Below are 25,468 nucleotides of genomic sequence, written 5' to 3' on the forward strand. Positions count from 1 at the left end.
GGCATTTAAGTTGTATTTTTTGTTATTTGTACTTGAAGTGATTTTTGCTTTGGTGTGTCAGCGCAAGGGGGCGCAAAATGGTCGGGGTTCTCTCCAGGGAAAAACAGGGAAAAGAAAAAAAAAACGCTTCGGTGACATCTGTACGAGACTTGGATAACTTGTTTGTGTATAAGTAAAGGTTTAATCTCTTAAGAAAATAATTTTATTTGATTTCAACTTAAAGAAGTGAATCTGTTAAGAACTGAAGACTATTCCCTTCGCTGGCATGCAGCCAACGAGGTATTTATTTGTGTTATTATTTGTATTTACTTTAGTATAATATTATTCCACATGCTGTGCATGCTACTAGTCATGTTAAGCTAACATTATTGCACTTTCTTTTAATATTGCGTGTTTAGTTTTCACGGTGGATTTGGAAAGAAGTTCTAAATAAACCAGTAGCAAGAGAACCACTTGCGTCTGCCTGTGCTTCAGGGGGAATTACACAGAAGTTTTTTTATAAGAAAACTGTCAATAGTTGGAACAATCAGAAAAATATGATGGAGCTCCCACCTGAGGTTCTAACTGTGAAGAAAAGGTCCATTGATATATTCCTCCTAGGGAGTTTATATCACTCCATTTCTTCCACTTTATGTTCTTGGCTAACAATGACCTGGTATCTTACAAAAAGGAAAAAGCGATGCTCATGAGCACTCTACTCTGGGATGGAACAATAAGTAGTCGGGAGGACCGTAAGCCAGAGGTCATATTTGACTACAGCGCCACCAAAGGAGGGGTAGACAATCTAGACAAGCTGCTGGCCTGCTATAGCTGGTAAAGAAGAACGCTACAGTGGCCACTCATGATCTTTTACAACAGGCTGGATGTCACTAAGCTTGTAATGCATTCACAACCCAGACTGGAATTAAAGGAAGCTCCAAAGAAAATGGGTTTCCATGAGGAGCTAGGCACGGTACTGGTGACACCCCACATCCAAAGGAGACAACATGTGCCCAGGACCTCAGCTTTTCTAAGCACAGTGAGGAGAATGGCAGATGCTCCAGCTGTTCCACCCTTATGCCTCAAGTCTTGAGTATAGTGATTTTTTAACTCTAATTATAAACTTATGACAAAAAAGTCAACCACACGTCCATTGTTAATTGTGTTGTAGACAAGACTGATTGTAATCAATAAACATATGTTGTCTCTCTATTTTTTAAAATATAGATAAATACAATATATGTTAATATTTCATTAATTACATTTTTTTTTTTAAACCCAAATAGTCCCCTTGACCTGATGGTCTCAAAAGTGAAGACATTACGAGGGTTAAACTCATAATGGAATAAATTAGTAATTACTACAATTTAAAAAGTGAAAAAAAAAAGAAATTTTCTGACCTTTTTAAGAGATGTTTATCTTCTGCATCCAGCGAGAGAAAAAAACTAAACACCAGGAGCAGCTTTGTTAAATCAAGTTAAAATGTGCAGCATACACACACACACACACACACACACAAACACACACTGGCATGTTTCTTCCGCTTTCATTGGCGTTGTAGCCCTTCCTTCCTTCTACAAATTAAGAAACACACTAAACACCCACACATGCAACTTTTTTCAAAAAAAATTTTTTACAGCTTATTGGCTCATGTATCTATCTGAATGTCACTTTCTGTTACTATGGAAACGGTTAATTTCACTTCCACAATAGGGGAAGCACACCAGTGTAGTCTGTATGGAAGTTATTTTACACAGTGAACTGGTGATTGGTGATATTTAGTTACTGTTCCTAACATGTTTACTAAACACCTTTTCATTTTATAGAAAACACATAAACATAAAAAAAAAAAAAGAATTTAAACATGAAAAGCTTCTAAACGTAGTCACGTGTGGATGAAGTCATTTCCTGTGTGCAGTATTTAGGAGGACTGTAAGGGTCCTCCACTAGAGGTCACTGTTTTTATTTTGTAGTTTTTGTTGGCCGACTCAGATTCCCAGCAGGCACCTCGGTCAGGTGATGCAGTGCACACCTGAACCGAGGTAGCCATCAATCAACCTATAAATAGCTGTTTAGACTGGGAAACTGGGTCGAGCATTTTTTGGTAACACCGCTGTCATTTGTGTGGGCTTTTTGTTTTGATTCGTTATATGTTTAGTTTGTACTTTGAGTTTAGTTGTGTTGACTTGGGCTCTCTTATTGGCAATGTCTCTGTGTATGTTTTGTGTGTCTGTGTTTGTGGAGCTGATTCAGTCCTGTCCTCCTGTGTTCTTGTGGTTAGCTAGAGCAGGTAAGTAGTTAGGTGTGTGTGTGGCTAGGAGCATGATTAGCTAAATTCTATGTTGAGTTATAGTACAGTTACAGTACTAGCATGCTTCTAGCCATAGCCCCTCTGTGTCTCTAGCTATCCTGTGTTTCCTCTTCCTAGTGTCCCAGTGTGCCTAGGTTTAGAGTGCTGTCCCTCCGGGCTTTGGAGTAACGACTAGCTTGTGAGTGCTGCCTCGCTTAGTCTTGGAGGGCTGCCTCGCCTAGCCACTGGGTATCCTTTGTCTGTGTTTCTGTGCCCCTATTCCCTAGTGTGTTTAAGCTATTAGGTAAGTGTAGCTTAGTGCATGTTGGGGCTAAAGACATGCTTAGCTAGGTGTATGTGTAGCTGACTGCCATGGTTAAGCTTAGCTTAACCATGTTTAGCTAAAAGCCATGCCTAGCTGATTGCCATGCCTTTAGCCCTCGTCCTGTCCCTCTCTTGGTCTCTCGTCTCTAGTGTCTCCCGTTCTCTCTAGTGTCTCCCGTTCTCTCTAGTGTCTAGTTTCAGCTCCACGCCCCGTTTATGTCCTGTTATGTTTGTCCCCCTGCCTGTGTCTCGCCACAGGACGTGTTTTGTGTCTCCTCCTGCCTGTGTCTCGCCACAGGACGTGTTTTGTGTTTCCTCCTGCCTGTGTCTCGTCACAGGACGTGTGTTTGTTCCCCTGTCTGTGTCTTGCCAGAGAGCCCCTGTTAGCACAAAGTTAAGTATGGTTTAAGTTTGTTTGTTCCTTTGTTTGTATCTTTATTTATACTTTGTGCTTACTCGTTATTAAAATACTCATTTTTGGTTACACCACCCCTCTGCCTCTATGCCTGCTCCTTCCGCCCACGGCGTTCTACACCTGCCACAACACCCCGTTCATGACAAGGACAGAGGAACGTAAGAGCTAAAAGTAAAGTAACATCCTTTTAGTGTGTGTTCTAGCATTTATCTACCACAGAATCTTATTACATATCCAGCAGGAGATATAAAACTGTAGGGTTCAGATGAACCTAAAACACAAACGGTGGCTCAAACATTTCTAATTTAGAATAAAGCAGCATTTTATGTTCCTGAATAAATTTGAACTTAATGTTCATGGGTTAGTATAAAGTTAGTTAACCTGGTGAGTTAACCTATTCATTCTCAATTCGATTGAGATTTTCAATTTTGTTTTTCATTAGAATTTGTGGCTTCACCTACATGTTTGGGTGCAAAAAGGTCAAATAGATTTTTAAATGCTATAATAGTCATTTGATTTTTGTGTGTGTGTGAGAGAGAGAATTTTTGAATTTTAACCAAACATTTTATTTAACAAATTACACTCTAAGCACAATTCTAGACACACCAATAGCCACAAAACTCAATAATCATTGTAACAAACAAGAAAAAAATAGAGAGAGAATGGTGCAAAGTCATACAAAACTACAATACTATTAAATTAAATAATGTTAATGTAGATTGTTATATTCTTATAATCCTCCCCAGATGAAAGTCATGGAAAGGATCAAATGATAGTTTTGACAACAGCATGTTTAAGTGCATGTGTTTTATTTTGATGGATCCAAGTTAATTTAATTACGCTTACATTTTGTTAATAAAACTCTTCTTAAAAATTTGACATATTTTGCGATCATTTTGTATGATTAGTTATAGGTGCCCCACCCCTAAAGTAAATAAATAATACTTTATCCCCACATAATCCCCCTTGGTTTTTTTTTTTTTTTATAATTCAACCATTGACCAGATGGGGAAAAAAATGGGAATAAATACAATGGTCACCACTGGTCTCCACGCTCCCTGGTTGGCCCGCAGAGGTACAGAACATCGATGGATGGAAAAAGGTCTTAACTCCATCTGTAACTGGAGATTTACTATCTGCTAGTGTTTAAATGTGTGTCTGTGAGAAAGTTAAACATTGACTCATTTTAGCTGAATGATCTGATGAGGATGATTTAATGTTGAATTTGAGAGAAAGAAGGAAATATAAAATGTGTAAAAGACAGAAACAGAGACAGATGGTAATGTTAGTTTCACATGCACGCCGGTATTTCCAGTCAACAGCATCAAACAGCTTTTGGCTGACGTCAGAATTACATCATCTTATAAATTCCCTGGGAGGAATATATCAAAATCCATCAGGTGCATTATCCTTAAAAAAACAAGAGGGTCCCCTGTACCTTATAGTGCTTGGGCCATAATTAACCTGCACTTTACATTTGAAAAGAATCATGACAGAGCAGTGTTTCCGTTAGTGTGTGTGTGTGTGTGTGTGTGAGGAGAAGGGAAAGGTTGTAATTATAAGAGATTGTCACTCTCTCAGCGCTCCGCGCTAATCAAAGACTGCGTCATTCATTTGACATTTCCGTTCCCACGCTGTCAGGCTCTCATCACGTGGTCATGCTTTCCCACACTGTCATCGCTCCTCCCTGACAGCCCCGCCGGCACACCGGTTTCCTATCTGGCGCTGATTTCTTCCAGCTTATAAGGAAGCTCAGTGCGCTGCCTCGCCGCTGGATTATTGTGTGTTGTTTCGCCGCAGTTTTCTCGCGTTTTTGTTCATGCAGTTTCACGTTGCCAACCTCGCCTGTTTTCTCGATTCCGCCTTTCGTCTCACGATTTTGATTCTGTCACTTCTCTTGGATTTAACAGCTTCGAACTTTCGCTACTCGACTACGGCTTGTCCTCACGTCTCGGCATTGACGCTACGCTGACGGATTTCACGGTTCAAGACCCAAGTTCACGCTCTCCCTACTACGACACACCTCCACGCCTTCGCATTCACTCCGCGCATATGGATTTCACGGCTCCGAACGCGCGCACCTGCTGGCTCAGTCACGCCCCTACAGTGTTCGACCAAAGCTACTCGCGTGCTGCTTCTGGACCTGCTTCTGGATCCATCCACCAAGCCCAAGACTCTCCAGCCCCCTGACAAAGATGTGTTATAATCAACATGCTCATGTGAAAGGATAACTTTCACAAACACATACAAAAAAATAATAATAAATAAATAAATAAATTTATTTTATTTATATATGTGTACACAAACACAAAGTAAAAGATGCTTCACACACACACACACACACACGGTTATAGTGTTACAGTAAACAGTACACACATGCACGGATGTTGAATATACAGTATGAGTGAGAGACGTGCACTAGGACCAAGCAGTTGGATTTCTCATGTTTAAGGACTTAGAGAATGTGTTTTAAGAACTGTTATGTAGTGGACTAGTTTAAGTCATAATTTATAGCAAGTTAAGCTAATTTAAACTGTACTAGTGACATCACATTTAATCATCTCAGTGAGCTGCCAGAACCAAAACCCTTTTTTCCCCGAATACCCAGTTTACAATGTGACATGAGGTGTATAAATACATACAAATCAATGATTTACTAGTTAGTCATTAAGCAGGAATGCATACAGCAAGAGATAATTTACTAGTGATAGTGAGTGGGGTGGACACTTAGGGGCTGCACTTTAATAGATTATTTACTCTTAATTGAGACATAGTATTATACAGTGTTCACACCTAAGATGTATTGTGTAGTGTAACGTCTGCGGTTAACGCACTTCTCGAGAACGTGTCTGGCAAGCCACAAGACAAGGATATGTATTCTGCTGATTATGGTAAATCTATTTAGGAGCAGTAGAGAGCAGCTTAGTTCATCAGTATTTACCTTATAAGGTTAGAACCTGCTAAGTGATTAGTAGCGTAAGGCTGTTAGAACATAGAACCAGGGTATAAAAGAGTTCTGTTGTACTATGATGATGTTCTTAGGCAGTGTTACCAGGCATTGTTAATTTAAGTTCACAAGACTTTGTGTTCTTTTATTTCCCTTTGAACTCTTTGCTTAGTAATACTTATTTACCATATATTGCTTTTCTTTGCTATAGTTGTGGTTAATTGCAAAATAAAATAATAAAAGGACTGCCTCCCATTGTGAGGTAAGTACCTCCAGTACTGTGCAGCAGCTGTGAGTTTTTTTTTTTTTTTTTTTGTTTTGGGAACAGACAATTCAGCGGACTACATTTCCATGGACACTTTCCAAGGTGAGTCTTGTGCTGACCTTTATAGAATTTGACACCGGTAATGGTTCGTCCTTTGCAGATAGATATTTCCTATTTAAGTTGGTGATTAGGGAATGTTTATCAAACGCAACGCGATAGCTTGTATATCGAAACGATCGTATATCAAAGTGAATTTTCCCCATGAGGAATAATAGAAATTTCGACAATTCGTTCCACAACCCAAAAATATTCTTTTATTTAATTATTTTAAAAAATGTAACAAATCGTAGTTGTAGTGATTGAGACCAGAGAGAGAAGAGGAGTAAGGGGGGACGGGGACTGCTGTGTAGAACACAAACGTGAGCGCGCACACACCTCTGCATGAGCACACGCGCGCAGACACCCCCGCATACATATACAGCATACATATACAGTACACACTCACAAACAAAACACACCTCTGCATAAGCACACATGCAGAGGTGTGTTTATACTTGCTGAATAAACACGGCATTTTTTAAAGCGATGTGAGCTGCTTTATTTCATCATTCCAGTCATTCGTGGTCAAATAATGATTCAACGCTGGACACAAACAGCAACAAAATCATGATAATAATAATTAGAATAATAATCAGTACGCTTTGTTGCTGTTCGTGTCCAGTGTTGAATCATTATTTGACCACGAATGACTGGAATGATGAAATAAAGCTGCTCACATCGCTTTAAAAAATGCTGTGTTTATTTAGCAAGTATATATTTGTGCTCTGTTGTTTTTTGTGCTACTGATTTTACATTTTGCTTTTTGCTGCCCCTTTTGTGATCTGTGTATTTTATGACAGAAACAAAGCTGCTCGTATCGGCTTAAATCAGCAGCGTTTTGATCACATGTGAGATGAAAAGTGCAAAGTGAAAGTGTGGACCAAGAACAGCAGCTTTATTTCATTCATAAAACACTCAGATCACAAACAACAACACAGCTCAATGCATGGTGTCTGTGAACGTCTGAAATGTGGTTGTGAATAAGCCTTTTAGTGAATGTAAAATGTTCATGTGAACCTGTGAGCCGATATAGAGCTTTACAGTATAAGATATAAATTTTTTTAAATACAGTTTTACTTCCCATAAACCCCAGAAAGACAACGAACACAGATTTATACTCGCTAAATCAGCGCTGCCTTTGGTGCGGTGTGAGCCACTTTATTTCAGTCATGACATAGTATCTTTTTTATTTTGTGTGTGTGTGTGTGTGTGTGTGTAAGAATTTTATTTTAGTGTATGTTTCAGAAACCATGCTTAATTTTTGTTGATCTCAGAAGAAGCCAGGTTTGTTTATTCTCCTTTTCTTTAGTATGAAATTGTATTTTTGTCGGCAATTTGACATTAGTTTAAAAGTTGCACATGAATCTGACACATTTACATCAGCCACATTATGAAAGCCCAGTTTGTGCTCTACATAAATAGACAAATTTACACAAATTTAAGAAGAGTGCTGAATCGCTGCAGGTTTTCAGAAAGGCCTCAGACCCTTCAGGGTTGTTACATAGAAATCAGATGTAATTATTAAATCAGGACAGAAACCTATAGGACACATATAGAAAAGGAGCCATCAAACCCACAAACCGCCACATACAATACACATGCTGTATATACTCTCTCTCTCTCTGTCTTTCCCTCTCTTTCCATGGTGTTGAGGTTGATTAACTCACTTTTCCTTTCTTGCACTCTAAGAAAAAAAAGTGTTACAAAGACTTGAGGAAATATCAAACAGAATAATGAAAAATACAATACATTATTTTCTTTGTGTGTGATCACAAGATAAAAGTTACATAACATAGCAGTACTTTACTAGCATTACACCATTGTGAACTTAACTTCATAACACTGTGACCTAAAGCTTGTTATTTTGGACACAGCCTGGTGCTGAATCCAGTGATTACAAGCAAAGTGATGAACAAATAGAAGCACTTACTGTTAAAGTGTCGTAATCAGGAGAGATGGACTGAGGGTCCAGAGATGTGTACGTGTCATCAGGAGGACTCGACTTAACATTCTGTGTGAGAGAAAGAGAAATTAATCATGTGTTCATCATTCTTAGTGACTTTATCCAGATCTGAATCCCTGTGTGAAGTGTGTCTCTGAAAATACTTACTGCAAGTGTGTGATACACATCACTGGAGGACCTGGTCTGAAGATCAAGACTTGTGTATGTGTCATCAAGTGGACTTGAGTGAATGTTCTGTATGAAGGTTATAAAAAAATGTTTTTTGGTGTTTTTAGAAAACCCTAAACAGCTGAATGTCTCAGTAAATAAACTCTTTTTCAGGTTGCACACAACCTACCACACAACATTTACTACTATAGCTATGTTCACTGATGAAAAGAGCCTCGACCCTGGTGTTTCCTCGTGTTCATTATAGACTGTGTCTAGAGTTGATTATCACTTGTACATGCTTATTGCATGGGGTTTAATTTTGCTGTTGTACAATAACTGGATCACGCTGTGTCACTCTGTCCTGTTACAGTTCACTTACCTGACCAGACTCGACAACATCATCTGAACCTCCTCTTCTCTTTTTTCTAAGAATGAACAATAATCAGATTATTCAGGTTGTATCACAGACAATTAAGCAAGTTGATGGTGAAAAATATGTTCATACCTCATACATAAAACAGCAATGAGGGCAAATAAACATCCACATCCTCCTGTGATTACAAGAACTACATACAGAACCACACGACTGTCCCCTGTGTGCAGAAATTACTCATCTATAACTTATTCAACTTTATCAATGCTAAAATGTATTATTTGTTATAATAACTGTAATACCATTTAAAGTGAGAAACACCGCAGCGGCTCTCTGAGTCCCGTATTTATTCTGAGCCACACAGTAAAACCATCCACTGCTGTTGGAGTTCAATGTGAAGCTGTAACTCTGTCCAGATCCTACAGGTGAGCTTTCATTCAGGTGTAGAGCTCCACAGGTGGGTTAGCATCACTGCTGCAGGTCAGAGTCACTGAACTGTTCTCCACTATCTCACCAGAGCGATTGATGGACACTGTGACTCTCTTAGGAGCATCTAAAGACAGAATAGGGAAATATGATGGAGGTTTAAGAACATTAAATTAAGACCCAGTGACTCAGTGGATGATGGCCAGCTGTCTGCACAATCAAACACTTACACAAAACATTAAATGTAACTTTATCAGAATATTTCTCTCCGTATTGATTCTTGGACTTGCACCTGTACTCTCCACTGTCCTCAGAGCTGATGCTGTTAATGGTGTGAGTATTGCCTTTGGATTTAAATAGTGTTCCTTTAAACCAGTTATACTCCACAGGTGGGTTAGCATCACTGCTGCAGGTCAGAGTCACTGAACTGCCCTCCACTATCTCACCAGAGGGACTGATGAACACTGAGACTGTCTTAGGAGGATCTAGAGACAGAAAGATGAACTGTACAATGTTAAAATATATTTTTTTATTTTTAATAACCAGATTATAAAAGACATCATTACTTTATGTGTTACTGCAGGATCACATTAATTTACCAGAAAGATTTAGCTGGTGTGCTAGTATAAAACTATGCTAATAGACATTAATACTAATCTTATTTTGCAATGCAAGCTTGTTAGTAAATTAATAACCACTTAAAGATTTTCAGTGTGCATTTATGCTAATACACATGTATGGTAATGTTTACATTAGCATGTATAAAAGTACACTTATATGCTAATATTCTATTATTCTAGTGTGTCTATATAAAGCTGTCTGAAGTCATACAGCAAAACTTCATATTAACTAATGACTTGTTGTTTACAGGACAATAATTTAGAGCAATATCATAACATATCTGTGTTACTTTACTCTTAGTTACAATTTATTAACAATTTAGTTAATTTCACATCTGGATTCAGCATGAACATTTATTGTTGCTAGTTTTATGAGTGAATGAATAAATCTGTACTTACACTGGACATCAAGAATGACAGCAGGGGAGCGATTACTTTCTCCCTGTACAGCACAACTGTAACTACCTGCATCACTCTGACTGACTGATCGCAGACGGAGAGGGTTAGAGGAGGAGATGAAGGAAAAAGGATGTCCAGTTTTGTACCAGGTGAATGTTGGAGTGACAGTCAGGTTGCAGGTGGTTTTACATGTAAGAGTGACGTCATCTGCCTCAACCACACTATCAGGAATCATCTCCACCTGAAGCTCTGTGAATGAGAGGAAAGAGGTAAAACTTCTCGGGTTACTTTGCTGTAACCCTGTTCCCTGAAAAGGCGGGAACGAGATGCTGCGTGAAAACGCTATGGGAAACATCTTGTCATGTTGCCGGTTGTGAAGCATGTGTGTATCATACACGCAAAATTTTGGCTTATATAACCTCGGTCGGGTGACGTCAGTTGATGAGACGCACCTGCAGGTTATAAATAGGAGTGAACCGGAAACATTCCTTAGATTGATTTGTCTGAACGGGCGTCAGGTCGCGTAGGCAGTGCGGCATTGGGACGCAGCATCTCGTTCCCGCCTTTTTAGAGAACAGGGTTACAGCAAAGTAACCCGAGAAGTTCCCTTTCAAAGGCTATACTCGATGCTGCGTGAAACGCTATGGGAACGACAATACCAATGCCACGGCACTGCAAGTGTCTGGACCCCAAGGTTGTGTAGTGTGTGTGCACAAGACCGAGAAGGTCTCAGAACTATATCTGGGAAGCTGACTCGAGGACCCATGAGCCTGGAGTGGCATGAACATCCAGATTATAAAATCTAACAAATGTGTGCGGAGAGGACCACCCCGCCGCGTCACACACTTCCTTCACGTACTGGACACAGTAAGTCTCACCTGCTCCGAAGTTGTAAAAGGCGGAGGACAGAAGGCTTCAAAAACAATAGTGTCAGGAGCTGTGGGAGGGCTGTGATGTGGAAAATTAGAGATCCTCCTACTAACGCCGTCCCAGCCATTCCAGCCACTCTGTCCTGGGAGAATCACCAGCTTTCGGTCCGTGCCATGATTGATTCGGGTGCTGCGGGCAATTTCCTGGACCTGTCAATGGCTAAACAACTTAAGATCCCAACACAACCTCTGTCTCATCCCCAGTGACAGCATTGGACGGCAGACCGCTGGAACTGGGCAGAGTAACAGAGGCCACTCAGTCCCTGCAACTTACCATTCTTCAACACCAGCAGAAGGAGATCTTCTATCCCATTGACTCTCCTGAGTTCCCTGTCATCCTTGACTACCCCTGGCTGCACACACACAATCCCCACATCGACTGGGCTGCCAGCACTATTCTCAGCTGGGGCCTCTCCTGCCAGGCTACCTGCGTACTTTGGAATCCACCCTCACTAGTCCAGAGCCTTAGGAGCCTATCGACCTCTCTCGAGTCCCCAGGTGCTATCATCAGTTCAAGACAGTGTTTAGCAAATCCCGAGCCACCTCCCTACCACCTCACCGCTCCTATGACTGTGCCATCAATCTGCTCCCTGGGTCCTCCCCCCCAAGAGGTCAGATCTTCTCCTTGTCTCCTTCTGAGCGTGAAGCAATGGACATTTACATCAAGGAGTCCTTGGCAGCCAGCATCGTCCGTCCCTCTACTTCTCCAGCCAGTGCAGGCTTCTTCTCAGGCCGTGTATCGATTATCAGGCCCTTAACAAGATCACTGTTCGGAATCGATATCCCCTTCCGCTCATGGCCTTTTGAGTTACTTCAAGAGGCTTCTGTCTTTACCAAGACAGAAGCAATGCCTACCATCTTGTTCGGATCCGGCAGGGTGACGAATGGAAGACAGCCTTCAACACCCCCACAGGCCTCTATGAGTATCTGGTAATGCCCTTTGGACTCACAAATGCCCCTGCTGTATTCCAAGCTCGAATTAATGACGTTCTTCGGGATATGCTAAATCTATTTGTCTTCGTGGACCTGGATGATATTCTCATTTTCTCAAGATCACTAGAGGAGCACAAGCAGCATGTTAGCAGGGTCCTCCAGAGACTTCTTGATAACCACCTTTACGTGAAGCCCGAGAAATGTGAGTTTCATGTCACTCAGGCTCAGTTTCTTGGGTTCATTGTCACTCCTGGCGAGGTGGAGATGGACCCTAAGAAGGTCGAGGCTGTACTGAATTGGCCCACTTCAGTCAAGGAGGTCCAACGCTTCATTGGCTTTGCAAACTTTTATAGAAAGTTCATTAGGAATTTCAGCTCTGTGGTGGCTCCTTTGACAGCGCTGACTAGGGGAGGAGGAACCAAGATTTGCTGGGGTCCAGAAGCATCGGGGGCCTTCCAGGATCGCAACTACCATGTGGGGGATCGAGAGCTGCTAGCGGTAAAACTGGCTCTGGTGGAATGGCGCCATTGGCTTGAGGGGGCTCTGCATCCGTTCCAAGTTCTCACGGACCACAAGAACCTGGAGTATCTCCAGCGAGCTAAGCGGCTCAATCCTCGGCAGGCTCGATGGTCGTTGTTTTTTAATCGCTTTTAATTTATTCTGTCTTACAGACCCGGCACCAAGAATGTCAAACCGGATGCCCTGTCCCGAGCTTACTTTCCCGAGACAAAAGAGAAACCGCTGGCCCAGATTATCCCGAAGTCAAAGATCATTGCACCCCTTCAGTGGGATCTAGAGCGGGAGGTGCAGGGGGCTCAAGATCATGAGCCAGACCCAGGAGGCGGTCCAGCGGGACGCCTATACGTCCCTCATTCTGCTCGGGCCTGGGTCTTGCAGTGGGGCCATTGGTCCTCCTTGACATGCCACCCAGGAACTGCACGTACACTCGAGTTCCTGCAGCGGCGGTTTTGGTGGCCATCCATCAAGGTGGATGTAAAGGGCTACGTGGAGGCCTGTACTGTGTGCAGCCAGTGTAAGTCCACTCGTCAGCGACCCCAGGGCCTACTCCATTCCTTACCCATTCCCCGCAGGCCATGGTCACACCTGTCTCTGGACTTTGTTACAGGACTCCCACCATCCCAAGGTAACACTGTCATCCTGGTAGTGGTGGACCGGTTCTCTAAGGCTGCCCGATTCATTCCTCTGCCCAAGCTGCCATCTGCTAAGGAGACAGCTGAACTCCTTATAAGTCATGTCTTTCGGATTTTTGGTATGCCCTTAGATATGATCGGGGGCCTCAGTTTTCATCCCGGTTCTGGAGTGCCTTCTGCAGGCTGATTGGGGCCACAGCCAGCCTTTCATCGGTGTTTCATCCTGAGTCTAATGGCCAAACAGAACGGATTAATCAGGATCTGGAGACCACCATGCGGTGCATGGCAGCCCATAACCCCACTTCATGGGCAACCTACATCCTGTGGGCGGAATACGCACACAACACCCTCCAGTCTTCGGCCACTGGACTGTCCCTCTTCGAATGTCAGTTTGGGTATGCCCCCCCATTGTTTCCTGAGGAAGAAGCACAGGTGGGCATTCCATCTGCCCAACACTTTGTTCAGCACTGTCGACAAACCTGGAGGAAGGCTAGGCATATCCTTCTTCGATCCTCCCAAAGATACCAAAGGCAGGCCAACTGCCACCACCGGTCAGCACCCAACTTCCGACCTAGTCAAAGAGTCTGGTTATCCACAAAGAACCTGCCCCTCCAGGTTGAATCGAGGAAGTTGTCTCGGAAGTTCATTGGCCCCTTTCGCATTGCCAGGAAAGTTAACACTGTTTCTTAACGTTTATTTCTTCCTCATTCTCTTAGAATTAACCCAACATTTCATGTCTCTTTGTTAAAACCTGTTTTGTCTTCTCCCTTTGCCCGCCCACGCAGAACCCCTCCACCTCCCAGAGTCATTGAGACAGCCTACACAGTCTGCCCGAAACTGGACTCCCGGAGGATCCAGAACTCACTACAGTATCTGGGGGCCTGGGAGGGTTGCAGGCGGGAGGAGCGCTCTTGGGTCCCAGCCAAGGACATCCTGGATCCAAGTTTAATCCGGGAGTTCCGTACACGGCAATCAAGAGGTGCTAAAAGGAACCCCAGGAGTCGTTCCTAGAGAAGGGGGTCCTGTCAGCCTTTCGTTCCTCCTGTAGTTTGTCCCCAGGCCTCTAGAGGTCATTTGTGTTCCCCTTATCTTTAGTTCTTCCTTGTGTTTCCTCATTAGTTTTTCAGATCACCTGTCTCGTTTTCCCCCCAGTGTATTTAAGCTGTTTATTTTCTCCCCTCTTATTCACTCGGTTTTTGAGTCCCTGCCCTGTGTCTCCTGCTGAACCTACGGTAATGATTCAGTGTTCCCTGTTTTAAGTTCCTTAGTCCTTTTGTTTTTGATTTCTCATTCCCTGGCTCTTTCCCCTTGTGGAAGCTTTTGTTTGAGGGTTTGTTTTTGTCTATTTTCATTAATTCCTCTAAGTGAGAAGAACCTTTGTTGATTATTAACCACCTGTTTATATTTTTGCCTTTTTTTAAATAAACCTACTCTACCTGAGACTTCTGTTTTGAGTGCTTTCAGTTGGGTCCAAACCTATCACGCTTGTGGCTCAGTGGTAAACTCTTCGACTACCACACCGGAGATCCGGGTTCAAGGCCCGAGCCTGACAAATAGGGTGCATGTTGAGAATGGAACTTTCGGAAGATAGTTCAGTGAGGATGCAAAATGGCCCTGACTAGCCCAGGGGCAAAGTCTAGACAGGATGGGGATACTGACAGATCTCCAATCTTCTTAGAGAGGTAACGGACTTTAGAAAACCATCTTAAAAGTCAGAAACCTGAGGCGCTGACTCTAGTGGTTCAAAAAAAGGGGGTCAATTGGCTCTTCGACCACGATAGATAAAACCCACAAAAGGGACCGTGTCACAGTAACCCCACCAATCAGGACGTGGCAGGCTGAAATAGCAGTTATGTATGTCCTGAGGGTACTAGGGCACAAGCCTGAGGAAAGCTTTTCCTGCAGAAACTCCAGCCCTGAAACATTTCGGCAGTGGACTGGGTCTACCTGCTTTGTCATGCACCGACTTTCAAATACATTCCATTTGAGGGCATTAGCTCTTCTAGTGGAGGGAGCCCTAGCACTTAGAATAGTCTTAATTATGCTGGCTGGAAGACCAGCTTGACTTAGTTGGTCCCGTTCAGGGACAGAACGTGAAGGTTCCAAAGCTCGGGCCGGGGGAAAGAAATATCGTCCCCTGCGCCTGAGACAGAAGATCCCACCTCATTGGAATCACCCATGGTGAGCCGTTAAAGAGGGATACTAGATCCGAGAACCACACTCTGGTCAGCCAACAGGGCGCTACCAATAAAAGGCGCATATGCTGTTGATGGACCCTTGCCAAGACTCCTGGGAGCAGAGCTATCAGAAAAAGCACATAAAGGCGTAACCAGGGCCATGTACGGGCCAAGGCACCCAGACCCGCTGTAGCTGAAAGAGTCAGAGAGTAGTAAAGGGGACATTTGCTGATCTTGCGAGGCAAAGAGGTCCACCTCTTCTACCTGAAATCTCTCCCAGATTGACTGACTACTTCGGGGTGGGGTTTCCATTCCCCGTGTGTCAGAGATTGACTGGACAGTACAACTGCTCCCACATTCATATGCCCTGGAATGTAAATCGCCCTGAGAGACAGGAACCTGGTGCGCTAGCTATTTAGCGGCGAGAGCACAGTCCGCCCTGGCGATTAATATATGAGACTGCCATTAGGACATGGTAGCCTCTCAACTGCTGGAGAAAGTGCTTTAGGGCCAGAAATAGAGCCATCATTTCGAGGCAATTGCGCGAGAAGATGGCCTCTCCAGCTCTCTTGGGCTGGATGGTCATCTAAGACAGCACCCCAGCCCATGAGGAAAATGTCTGTCGTTAACATCTGCGATGACAAGACGAACTTAGATTGGGACCCAAAGTCAGAAACCGGGGTCTAAACCACAAAGGAAGGGTACGAAGCACCTGGTGCGTAACCTTTATTAGGGATTGGCCCTAGAGTGAAATCCCCTGGTTCTTAGCCACAACTGAAATGCTCTCATGTGCAGAAGGCCCAAAGGTGTCACCGTGGATACAGCTGCCATAAGAGCTAAAATCTCTGAAAGTGATGGTCACTTTCTGGTCTAGCTTAATTTCCTTGAGGGTGTTGAGAATGGATTTGACACGAGCGGGAAACAGCTGTGCCCGCTTACGATCGAATCCCATGTGACACCCAATATGTTGTCCTCTGAACAGGAAAGAGCACGCTTTTTGTGGTGTTAGGTCTCAATCCTAAGAAACAAAGATGAGCTAGGACGACATGCTGATGTCAAAGCGCTAGCTACTGAGACTGGGTCAGCCAGTCATCGTTGTAATTTAAATACGGATGCCCTGGAGTCATAAGAGCCAGAACTACATCCATGCATTTCGTATATGTGCAGGTGAGAGAGCTAGACCAAATGGAAGGACCCGATACTGGTAAGCTTCGCCCCCGACAGCGACCTTAGGAACTTCCTGTGTTGTGGCAATATTTCTATATGAAGTAAGCGTCCTTCAATCAATTGTCCCAAATCAATTGCTTGGTAGGATTTGAGAGCAATCACTTTGACAGTCAACATTTGGAAGCTGTATTTATTTATTTTAGATAGCGGAACAGCCCGCGAAAATCTAAAAATTGGACGTAGCCCCCCGTTCCTCTTGGGAACCAAGAAATACCGACTGTAGTAGCCTGACTCACTGTCTGGTAGGGAAACATGTTCCATGGACCCATTCCTCAGCAACTTCTGTCAGCAGATGCGCACTTTCCAGTTTCACGAAAGTGGAGACCACGCCATTGAAACACGGAGAGTGATGTGAGAACTGCATCCTGTAGTTTCTCTCTACAGTGCTTAGTACCCAAGGAGATATGCTTGGCAGTAGTTTCCATGCTGCTAGTTTCTCTGAGAGGGGCAAAAGTCTCGGCGGCTTGGTTAAACGGGGGGACAATGTTACACCGACCTCCTGGGGTGCCAGGGAGAACACTTTATTCTCTAAAGGAATTCTGCGTGCCTCTCCCCATTCGGGGGGGCACCTCCATGGTCCTGGGCGCATGAACCTCAGGGCTTCTTTGTGAAGAAGACAATATGCCAGTCTGAGCTCTTTTGAGGCGGATTGCGAAGCGCGGCGCGACGGACCCCAATCTTTACGAGGGAGTGCCCGGCACAAAAACACTTTCCTTGTGTGTTTCACATCTTGCAAAAGTCAGACCCGGTCGAGACTGGGTGGCCGACAGTCCCGACTCTTGAGCATGGCGGAGAAGAAATTTCCGAAGGCTTGTTCATATAACTTCGCCTCATGAACCTAGTGGCGAACGAGTTAACAACATCGCCGAACAGGCTGGAAGGCGAGATAGGGGCATCAAGGAGGAATGCACAATCCTACTGTATGCTTGATCCCGCAGAGATTGTGTGAAGTGTAGAGATCGCCCTTTGATATGGATTTATCAGACACGGAGGGATATCTCATTTAAAACTCTGCCATATCGGTGAGTTAAACACTTTCTTATTTTGCTGGTTTAAACACAGACACGCATACACAACTAGGTCAGTAAAGACAAAAGATCTAAGGAATGTTTCCGGTTCACTCCTATTTACAGTGGGAGCCACGTCAAACAGCCGCTTGGAGCATGATAGGTCCATGACAGGACCGTGACAGGACCATGATTGATCCGTGCACGGAATGTGATCCCCCGCGATGACGTAGTTAACGATGCCCCGCCCCATAAACGCCCCCATGTGCTTTCTAAAAAGATGGTTGCAATGCTGTATAATTCCGCCAGATGGCGCATTGACTGCTTCAGTTAAGTGCAGTGTCCAAGCAGCCGGTTACTATATTTCATATATATATATATATATATATATATATATATATATATATATATATATATATATAACATAACTTACGTCAACATAGTTTCATAAATAGATGATGTGGTAAAAAAGAGGGATAAAAAACGAATCATAAAACAGATTTAAATCACTCAATACACAATCCATGATGCTTATGCTATTTTTAATTAATGATTAATTTAATTAATTAATAAAATTACTTATTGCACTATTTTTCACGACATCCTTAATATTACTTAAAGACACGATAACATCTGTAATTTATCTATACCAGTCGTTGTAGGTACGGAATACAAATGCGGGCTATGTACAGTATTTTACATTACGGTGTATTTTATCTATTTCCGTTTAATAGAAAACGGTAGATAATATTTTGCTACAAAGTAAAGCTTAAATTTTAACTTCTGCTTAAGTTTGTTTTCGTTATATTTTTGATGTTTTCGCTGATGTTTTTTTTCGCTAAAAGTCAAAAATTGTCATAACAAATCGATTAATAACGCATAATATCTGGAACAAATATCTGTTCATACGGATCAGTATGTCTTTAGTCATTTAACCAGCATAACGTTTCCCCATCAAAGATCTGATGGGACATTAATCACTTATCACTACAGTGAATAGATGCGGCGGCAGAGACAGATTAAATCCCCATAAACATTCACACTTGAACACAATACTAACAGAACTAAACAGTTTCAGACGGTTAGCGCCTGTTATTGCAGGACAGGGATCACCTACAGGATACTACTGTAATTTTTACTGCTTATATATTTTTGCCATAGTTTCATTTGGTTTTTTGCGATTTCATGTTTTATTTGTTTGTGTGTGTGTATATGTGTGTGTGTGTGTGTGAGAGAGAGAGAGAGAGAGAGAGAGAGAGAGAGAGAGAGAGCGTGCGCGAGAGAGGGCTTATATTGTGATTTATCCAAGGTTACTAAAGACTGGCTTACTACTACTAATAAAAATATTTAAATGTAACCCATGGGTCTCAATCACAAAATCAGCCAACGCTGTAAACAGATGACAAGACAAAGTATATAGGTTTCTCTGAAACGTTAAGTTGAACATTTTTATATATATATATATATATATATATATATATATATATATATATATATATATATATATATATATATAAACCCAATATATAAACCCATAATTTAATACAATCTACTATTATTGTCAGGGTTTACGGGGCTTCTCAGTCTTTCGTTAATTTTACTACTGACTCGAAACCAATGTGGCTTATTAAAGATGCACTGTTTTATTGGACATGGCTGTTTTGTAATGTTCTGCAAAATAAACACTGTCTACGGTTCGAATATACTGTGAACGTCTCAAAGTCACGTCTCTAGATCCTTCTGCAGTAATGTTATCGTGGTGTAAATTATTAACGTATTGATGTATTTCACTTGCAGACAAAATAGTCTAGTAACAAAAGTAATTAATTTGTCATAAAAATGACACCAATCCTGCCATGATGCTACCCTGCCCATACACAACACTGGCTGGGGAGATGAACTCAGACTTTCCAAAACTTACTATTATTTCTTGAGATGAAATTAAGCTAGGATGAAGAGAACAGAACAGAACAGAAATGAACTCCTCCTCTCAATATCTAAGTAGAATGTAACTGGAGCAGCCACAAAATGACCCCCGTCTAACTCTGATTAGGAAAAGCTCACAGACACCAAACCTGCAGCACTTTGGTGTAATTTTTATTATCTTTTTAGCCGTGCTGCATGAGAGAAGAGTAGTGACAAATTCGTTACTTTTAATAACGTGATGTTTGATTGGATGTTATATCGTTTCCAAGTTTGATAGTGTCGATTTTGGAGTGCATTATACGTGCGATGCGAAAAGGAGGTAAATAAATGCAAAGTAGCAATGCAAAGAGGACAGAGCTGCGAAATATTTAAGCAATATAAAATTAACAAGGTGTGATCATAATGGTTGTTGTTGCTGCTGTTTAGGTTATTGGTTTCATCGTGTTACTGAACGCAACTGTGTTCACAAGGGTAGGGAAAGAAAAAACACTCGCTAACGCGTTTGAATGAAAAGGGGCGGCGGCTTTTCTTTGAAGATAGCAATTGCATAATGGGAGGCAATCCGTAGCTGGGGGTTTACACACCTCTGAACGTCTTTTGTCTTGTAAATGATTATCTTCGTTCACCTTCCAATCCCCCACAGCGCACACACTCTCTACACTGTTGCTATGTCTGTTAGGGCACTTGGTTATACAAAGCACTTTAATGTATGAAACACTTACTTCCTGGTTTGTTTTATTTTAAATATTGCTTATTACCTTTTCCCGCAAAATAATCATTAAACATAAACATGTTATCATTGTGTAAACTATTAACATATTGGTGTCTTTTAATTAAGGACAAAAACAGACCCTGCGCTTGTGTTTAGGACTGATGCTGAACAGCTGTGTTCAGAGGTTTAATCAACGATTTACAAGACAACAGTTAAAGCGTTTGTGGATGAGAGGTGTGTGTGTGCGCTCCTGTATTTCTTCGTTGCTTTAACACAAACATTTGGGCACAGACAAGTAAGTCTGAAGTACCCCTCCCCCCGCCAAAAACACACACAAACACACACACAGAGCAATTAGCACCATGTCATAGTCAGTATTCTCCACTGAGGTTTCTTACCTTCCACTCCTTCTAAGTTTGTCTTTGCTCTTTTGATGGAGTTCTTAAAACCCCCCCCAAAAAAATTATACTGAGAAAAAAATGATTATGGGTCACATAATCACAAACACAAACTAGCACAGATACATATGATCAAGTGTTATATAATAATAATAATAATAATAATAATTATTATTATTATTATTATTATTAGCCCAACTCTTTGACTATTTAAAACAACGTCGGGTCCCTTTTTTGCACATTAAAGTTGTTGGTTTAAGTAAATGTATTTTTAAATACACAAACAATCCCCCAACAATTAAAACACGCACACATGACTTTAAAAATAAAATTTATTCTTCCAAAACTAGTAAAAGGTAAAACAATAATTTGTATTAAACATGTTTAATTTTTGCTTAAAGGTCATTAAAATACCTGGATAACACCAGCTGCTTATTAGTCTTTATCTGGTTCTTTTATATTAAAATATCATGGAACTGTTTAATTCTTTGTTTTCCCCCTAAAGTATTAAACGTTTTGCAATTCTATGTTCAGAATATACAGTAGACCTGACCAAACATCATTCTAAAGCTGTGACGTCATCCCTGCTACAGCTCCCTCAACAGCTTGTTCAGGCTCCTCCAGTATCTCCAAAAGGCCAACCATCATCCGTCTGAACCCTCAATCCTTCACAGCGGAGCTCTGCTTAAAGAAAACAGGAGAATTTAGTGAAGACAAAGATAAATAAACTTTACAGAATATCTCGTTGTAATAAATATAAAAGATATTAGTAAACCTACACCACAGAGTGTGTAAAATACTGTTTTGGGGAATTCTGGAATGTAAATAAACTGGGATAACTTTATCCAGTGAACTTTGTTAGTGTTAACCCCGGTCTGTCTGTATTATCGCCCGCATTAAATTAACCGAGAATTTACTTAATGCGCTTTTCATACAAATAAGTTAGGCGATATAACACTCGTATACATTAGTTCATCTCTGAAGCCAAACTATAACTTCCCGAGTACTGAAGCCCCCCACACCTCCCCACACACGCGCGCGCACGCGCGCACACACGCACACACCTCCCCCTCCCCCCACCCCTCAACTGATAAATACTTCAGAGTTTTTATCCAGCTCGGTAACTAAGCGCTCGCGCTACCGCACAAAGTCACGGCCACATTGAGAAAAATATAAACCTGGTTATGAGCGTTTAGCTCGCGAGCTCCTGTACATCTATCCTCAGCTTGTGTCCTTGAACTGCATCACATTATATTCACAGATATAACCTGCAGATTAACTCTTACCTAAAGAATAAATAAATGCTGAATTTATCCAGACAGCACGCGGTCAGATTCTAAAGGCATTTTTATAAAACACAAACACTCTTCATCCGGTAGTGCAGCTTTTGTAATAGGAACATTAATAATATTTTCGAAGCTTTAGTGACTTTTTTAGTTAAAGAGGATTGACATTGTGAGTTTGTGACACTGACAGTAAGCTGTAATGTTAACTCCAGACTTGGTAAACAGATCATTAAGTTATCTAAAGTTACATCTGACCGCTGCTGGTGCTGCCAGTGATTTTCAAAACGGCCAATAAAAAACTAAACTGGGAAATAAACTGTAAACTACCCCAAACAAATTTTTATAAAATAAAACACCACTTACCGCGAATAGTCCATTAATCCGCCATCTTCATCTCTAGTGCAGTTTGGCAGCGTCAGTTCGGCGGGGTTGGTTGTTAAAATCACGTGATTGCAACTCAGCGCAGCTAAATTGCTGGCTTGTGTTAACGTGTCCTTGAGAACGAAGCGCCATCTAGTGGTGGAACCAGGTAAATGCATAAATAGGGCTTGAATGGGCGTGTTTACTGTGAAATCTTGACACGCCTTTCTCGAAGGAAAAGGAGGGAGGATTACGGCGTGCATAGGGCAGCCGTACGCCATTCGTACGCAATTCACATGGCCGCGGCTATTTGGCGTGGCTCCATCTGTATAACCTGCAGGTGCATCTCATCAGATGACGTCACCCGACTGAGGTTATATAGGCCAAAATTTGGCGTGTTTGATACACACATGCTTCACAACCGGCAACATGACAGGTGTTTCCCATAGCGTTTTCACGCAGCATCAAGTGTAGCCTTTGAAAGGGAACATGTAGTTCAGCCTGTGGGGATTACTGTCAGCTCTACTGTTATTATTTTATATTGTTTATGTTTTAAATCATAAACCCTTCTACATAACTAGCAGAATGCAGTAAGGTGGAGACATGTATGATGTTTATGATATTTAACTGTGTATTTTCTTATCTTAGTGCTACAGTGAATAAATTCCAAAACAAAGTTTAAAGCTAAAACTTTTCTGTATGTTTATACAGTAGATGCATGGGTAGATAGATAAAATATGATTAATCCTAAAGGCAAATTGTATTATTATTATTATTATTATTATTTATTTTATTTTATTTTTTGCAGCCAAAACTTTGCACTTATACACGACTCTCTCTCTTTCAGGTATTTTGTTCATTTCAACTGTGTAGTGTGTTACTTATCTTATGTATAAAACAATGTTAGCTAATCTGTCTTTGCCACAATAATATACATATTTTACTTAAAAAATATTATTATAAACAAAGCACTTAAAACAGATGATTTCATGATTAATTGCATAATGAAATCTGATTGTCATGCACTATTTTAACAGGAATCTTAATGAAGTACACTAGAACAGTGACAACAAACAACAACCTCTGCACTGAGTAATACACTCATTTTCTACATTTTGCTGCATATATTTGTATCACAAGTACTCACACTTATTAGCAAATACTCACTCAGTGTATCGTGTATGCCCTTATTAAGCACTTTTCACTTTTGCTAATGATTTCTCTTTGTGATTTTTGCCAGTTTTTCAGTTTTTTTTTGTTACTATTTTTCCTATCTTTATCATTTACTTTCTTATATTGACATTTTACTGTTTAGAAATCTATTAGGTTGATTAATTCTCTGTAAGCCTTTTAAAGATTGCACTCTGCTACAATATTTTTACTTTTTCACATGCAACTGGAGATATGTGTTCTGTAGTAATAATAATAATAATAATAATAATAATAATAATAACCTCATGTGTACAATAATAACAGTTCTCAGACCTGTGGGCAAGCTCACCTCCTCAGTCACCTGATCACTAATAACTCTCATCTGTCTGCAGTCAGACTTCTCTCTTTTAATCAGAGGTTACTACAGTAAAGTGTTACTGATTAAATTGACTATTTTACTATACTTACCTACATATTTTGCTTATCTCGACTTTACTAAAGCTCTTCTATTAGAGAATACTTTACCCTTTTACTCCACTATGTTACACAAATAATTGTGCTTTCTACTTGGAGCTGCTTTACATAACCACTGTGGTGCATTTGAAGTATTTGAAGGGTGTACTATCGCCCCCTGCTGACTATTGAAATGTAACTGTATGATAACTAGCATTAAGAGGGTTACAGACAGCAACAAAACAGCACATGCACAGTAAAGAGAGAGAGAAAGCGAGAGAGAGAGAGAGAGAGAGAGAGAGAGAGACTTACTATGACATAAAGGTTACAGTTAGTTAACTATGAGAGATATAGTTTGTGCAAGCCCTGGGTGTCGCTAGGCCACTAAAGGGGGGGAAAAATTCTCCATAAACTTTACACAAATTTGTGATCTCCCACGTCCCCTTTAAATTTCATATGAAAATAATGGCAGACTTCGTCTCCTTCAGCTCCTCCCAGTCTTTCAGCGCAATGATTAAAAATAGTGACAGAGAGCATTTAATGCACTCATTATAACTGCATAGCAGTGTGATTTACAGACATAGAAAAATCCTGTTCTTTTTGTAATAAATATTGTATTGTAAAAAAATTTTCCAGATCATAAAATACATTTATTAGACTTAAAGTAGGGTTTTTGTCACTTTAATTTAGAAAAAGTTATTTTTTAATGAATAGAAGAAAAAAAAGATAATAAAAAGATACTTTGTTTAATTCAATTAAAACAATGTTTGGCTTTATTAATGAATTTGAATAAATTGCCATAGGAGCTATGACATTTTAAGGGGTTGAATGTAGAACTTACTGTCTTACTAAATTACTTAATTAAACTAGACAACATGATGATCAAAGTTATAATATTAATATTTAACTGTAGATGGAAGGTTTTTTTAGTCACATGTGAGTAGGTCTCCAAATGAGCATCAGGTAAGAATAGAACATCGGCAGCCTCTCAGGCACATTAACACTGTGTTCCCAACATTGATTGAAGTCATCGCCCCAGAATATTTTTCACATTTTTATGTCTGCCAGTTTCCGACAAAAAGCAGCAGTATTGTCAAAGAATTAACAAATAAGTGTTTGACATTATTGGCCCACACAGTTTATTCTATTGTCCAGCCTCATACAGAACAGTAGGTGTGTTGTTTAAATTGCTAATCAATGTAACTACTAATAAGTTATATGCTGTTTTCTGTAAAAAAAAATTCTGATTGTACTTAAACATAGAAAAGGGTTTATACAGTGTGTGTGTGTGTGTGTGTGTGTGTGTGTGTGTGTGTGTGTGTGTGTGTGTGATCAAGAAGACTCATTTGAGTTCTGATTCTTAACAAGCCAAAAATGTGTTAAACATTTGGGGGCTGTTCCACCATTAACTGAAGATCCTAGAAGCGCCCGTGGTGCAAGCGGAAAAACATTAAACCCTGTGGACCTTGCTGATCTTGTGGTCAACGAGCCATTAAAATATTAGACC

General features: G+C 41.0%; 1 pseudogene; it reads right to left on the minus strand.

Annotated features, from left to right (window-relative positions):
- The window catches only part of LOC128507015 (sialoadhesin-like), a 191,344-nt pseudogene that overhangs the window by 48,901 nt on the left and 116,975 nt on the right, over positions 1-25,468 (minus strand).

This window comes from Clarias gariepinus, chromosome 18 (assembly GCF_024256425.1).
Source record: "Clarias gariepinus isolate MV-2021 ecotype Netherlands chromosome 18, CGAR_prim_01v2, whole genome shotgun sequence".
Lineage (NCBI taxonomy): Eukaryota > Metazoa > Chordata > Actinopteri > Siluriformes > Clariidae > Clarias > Clarias gariepinus.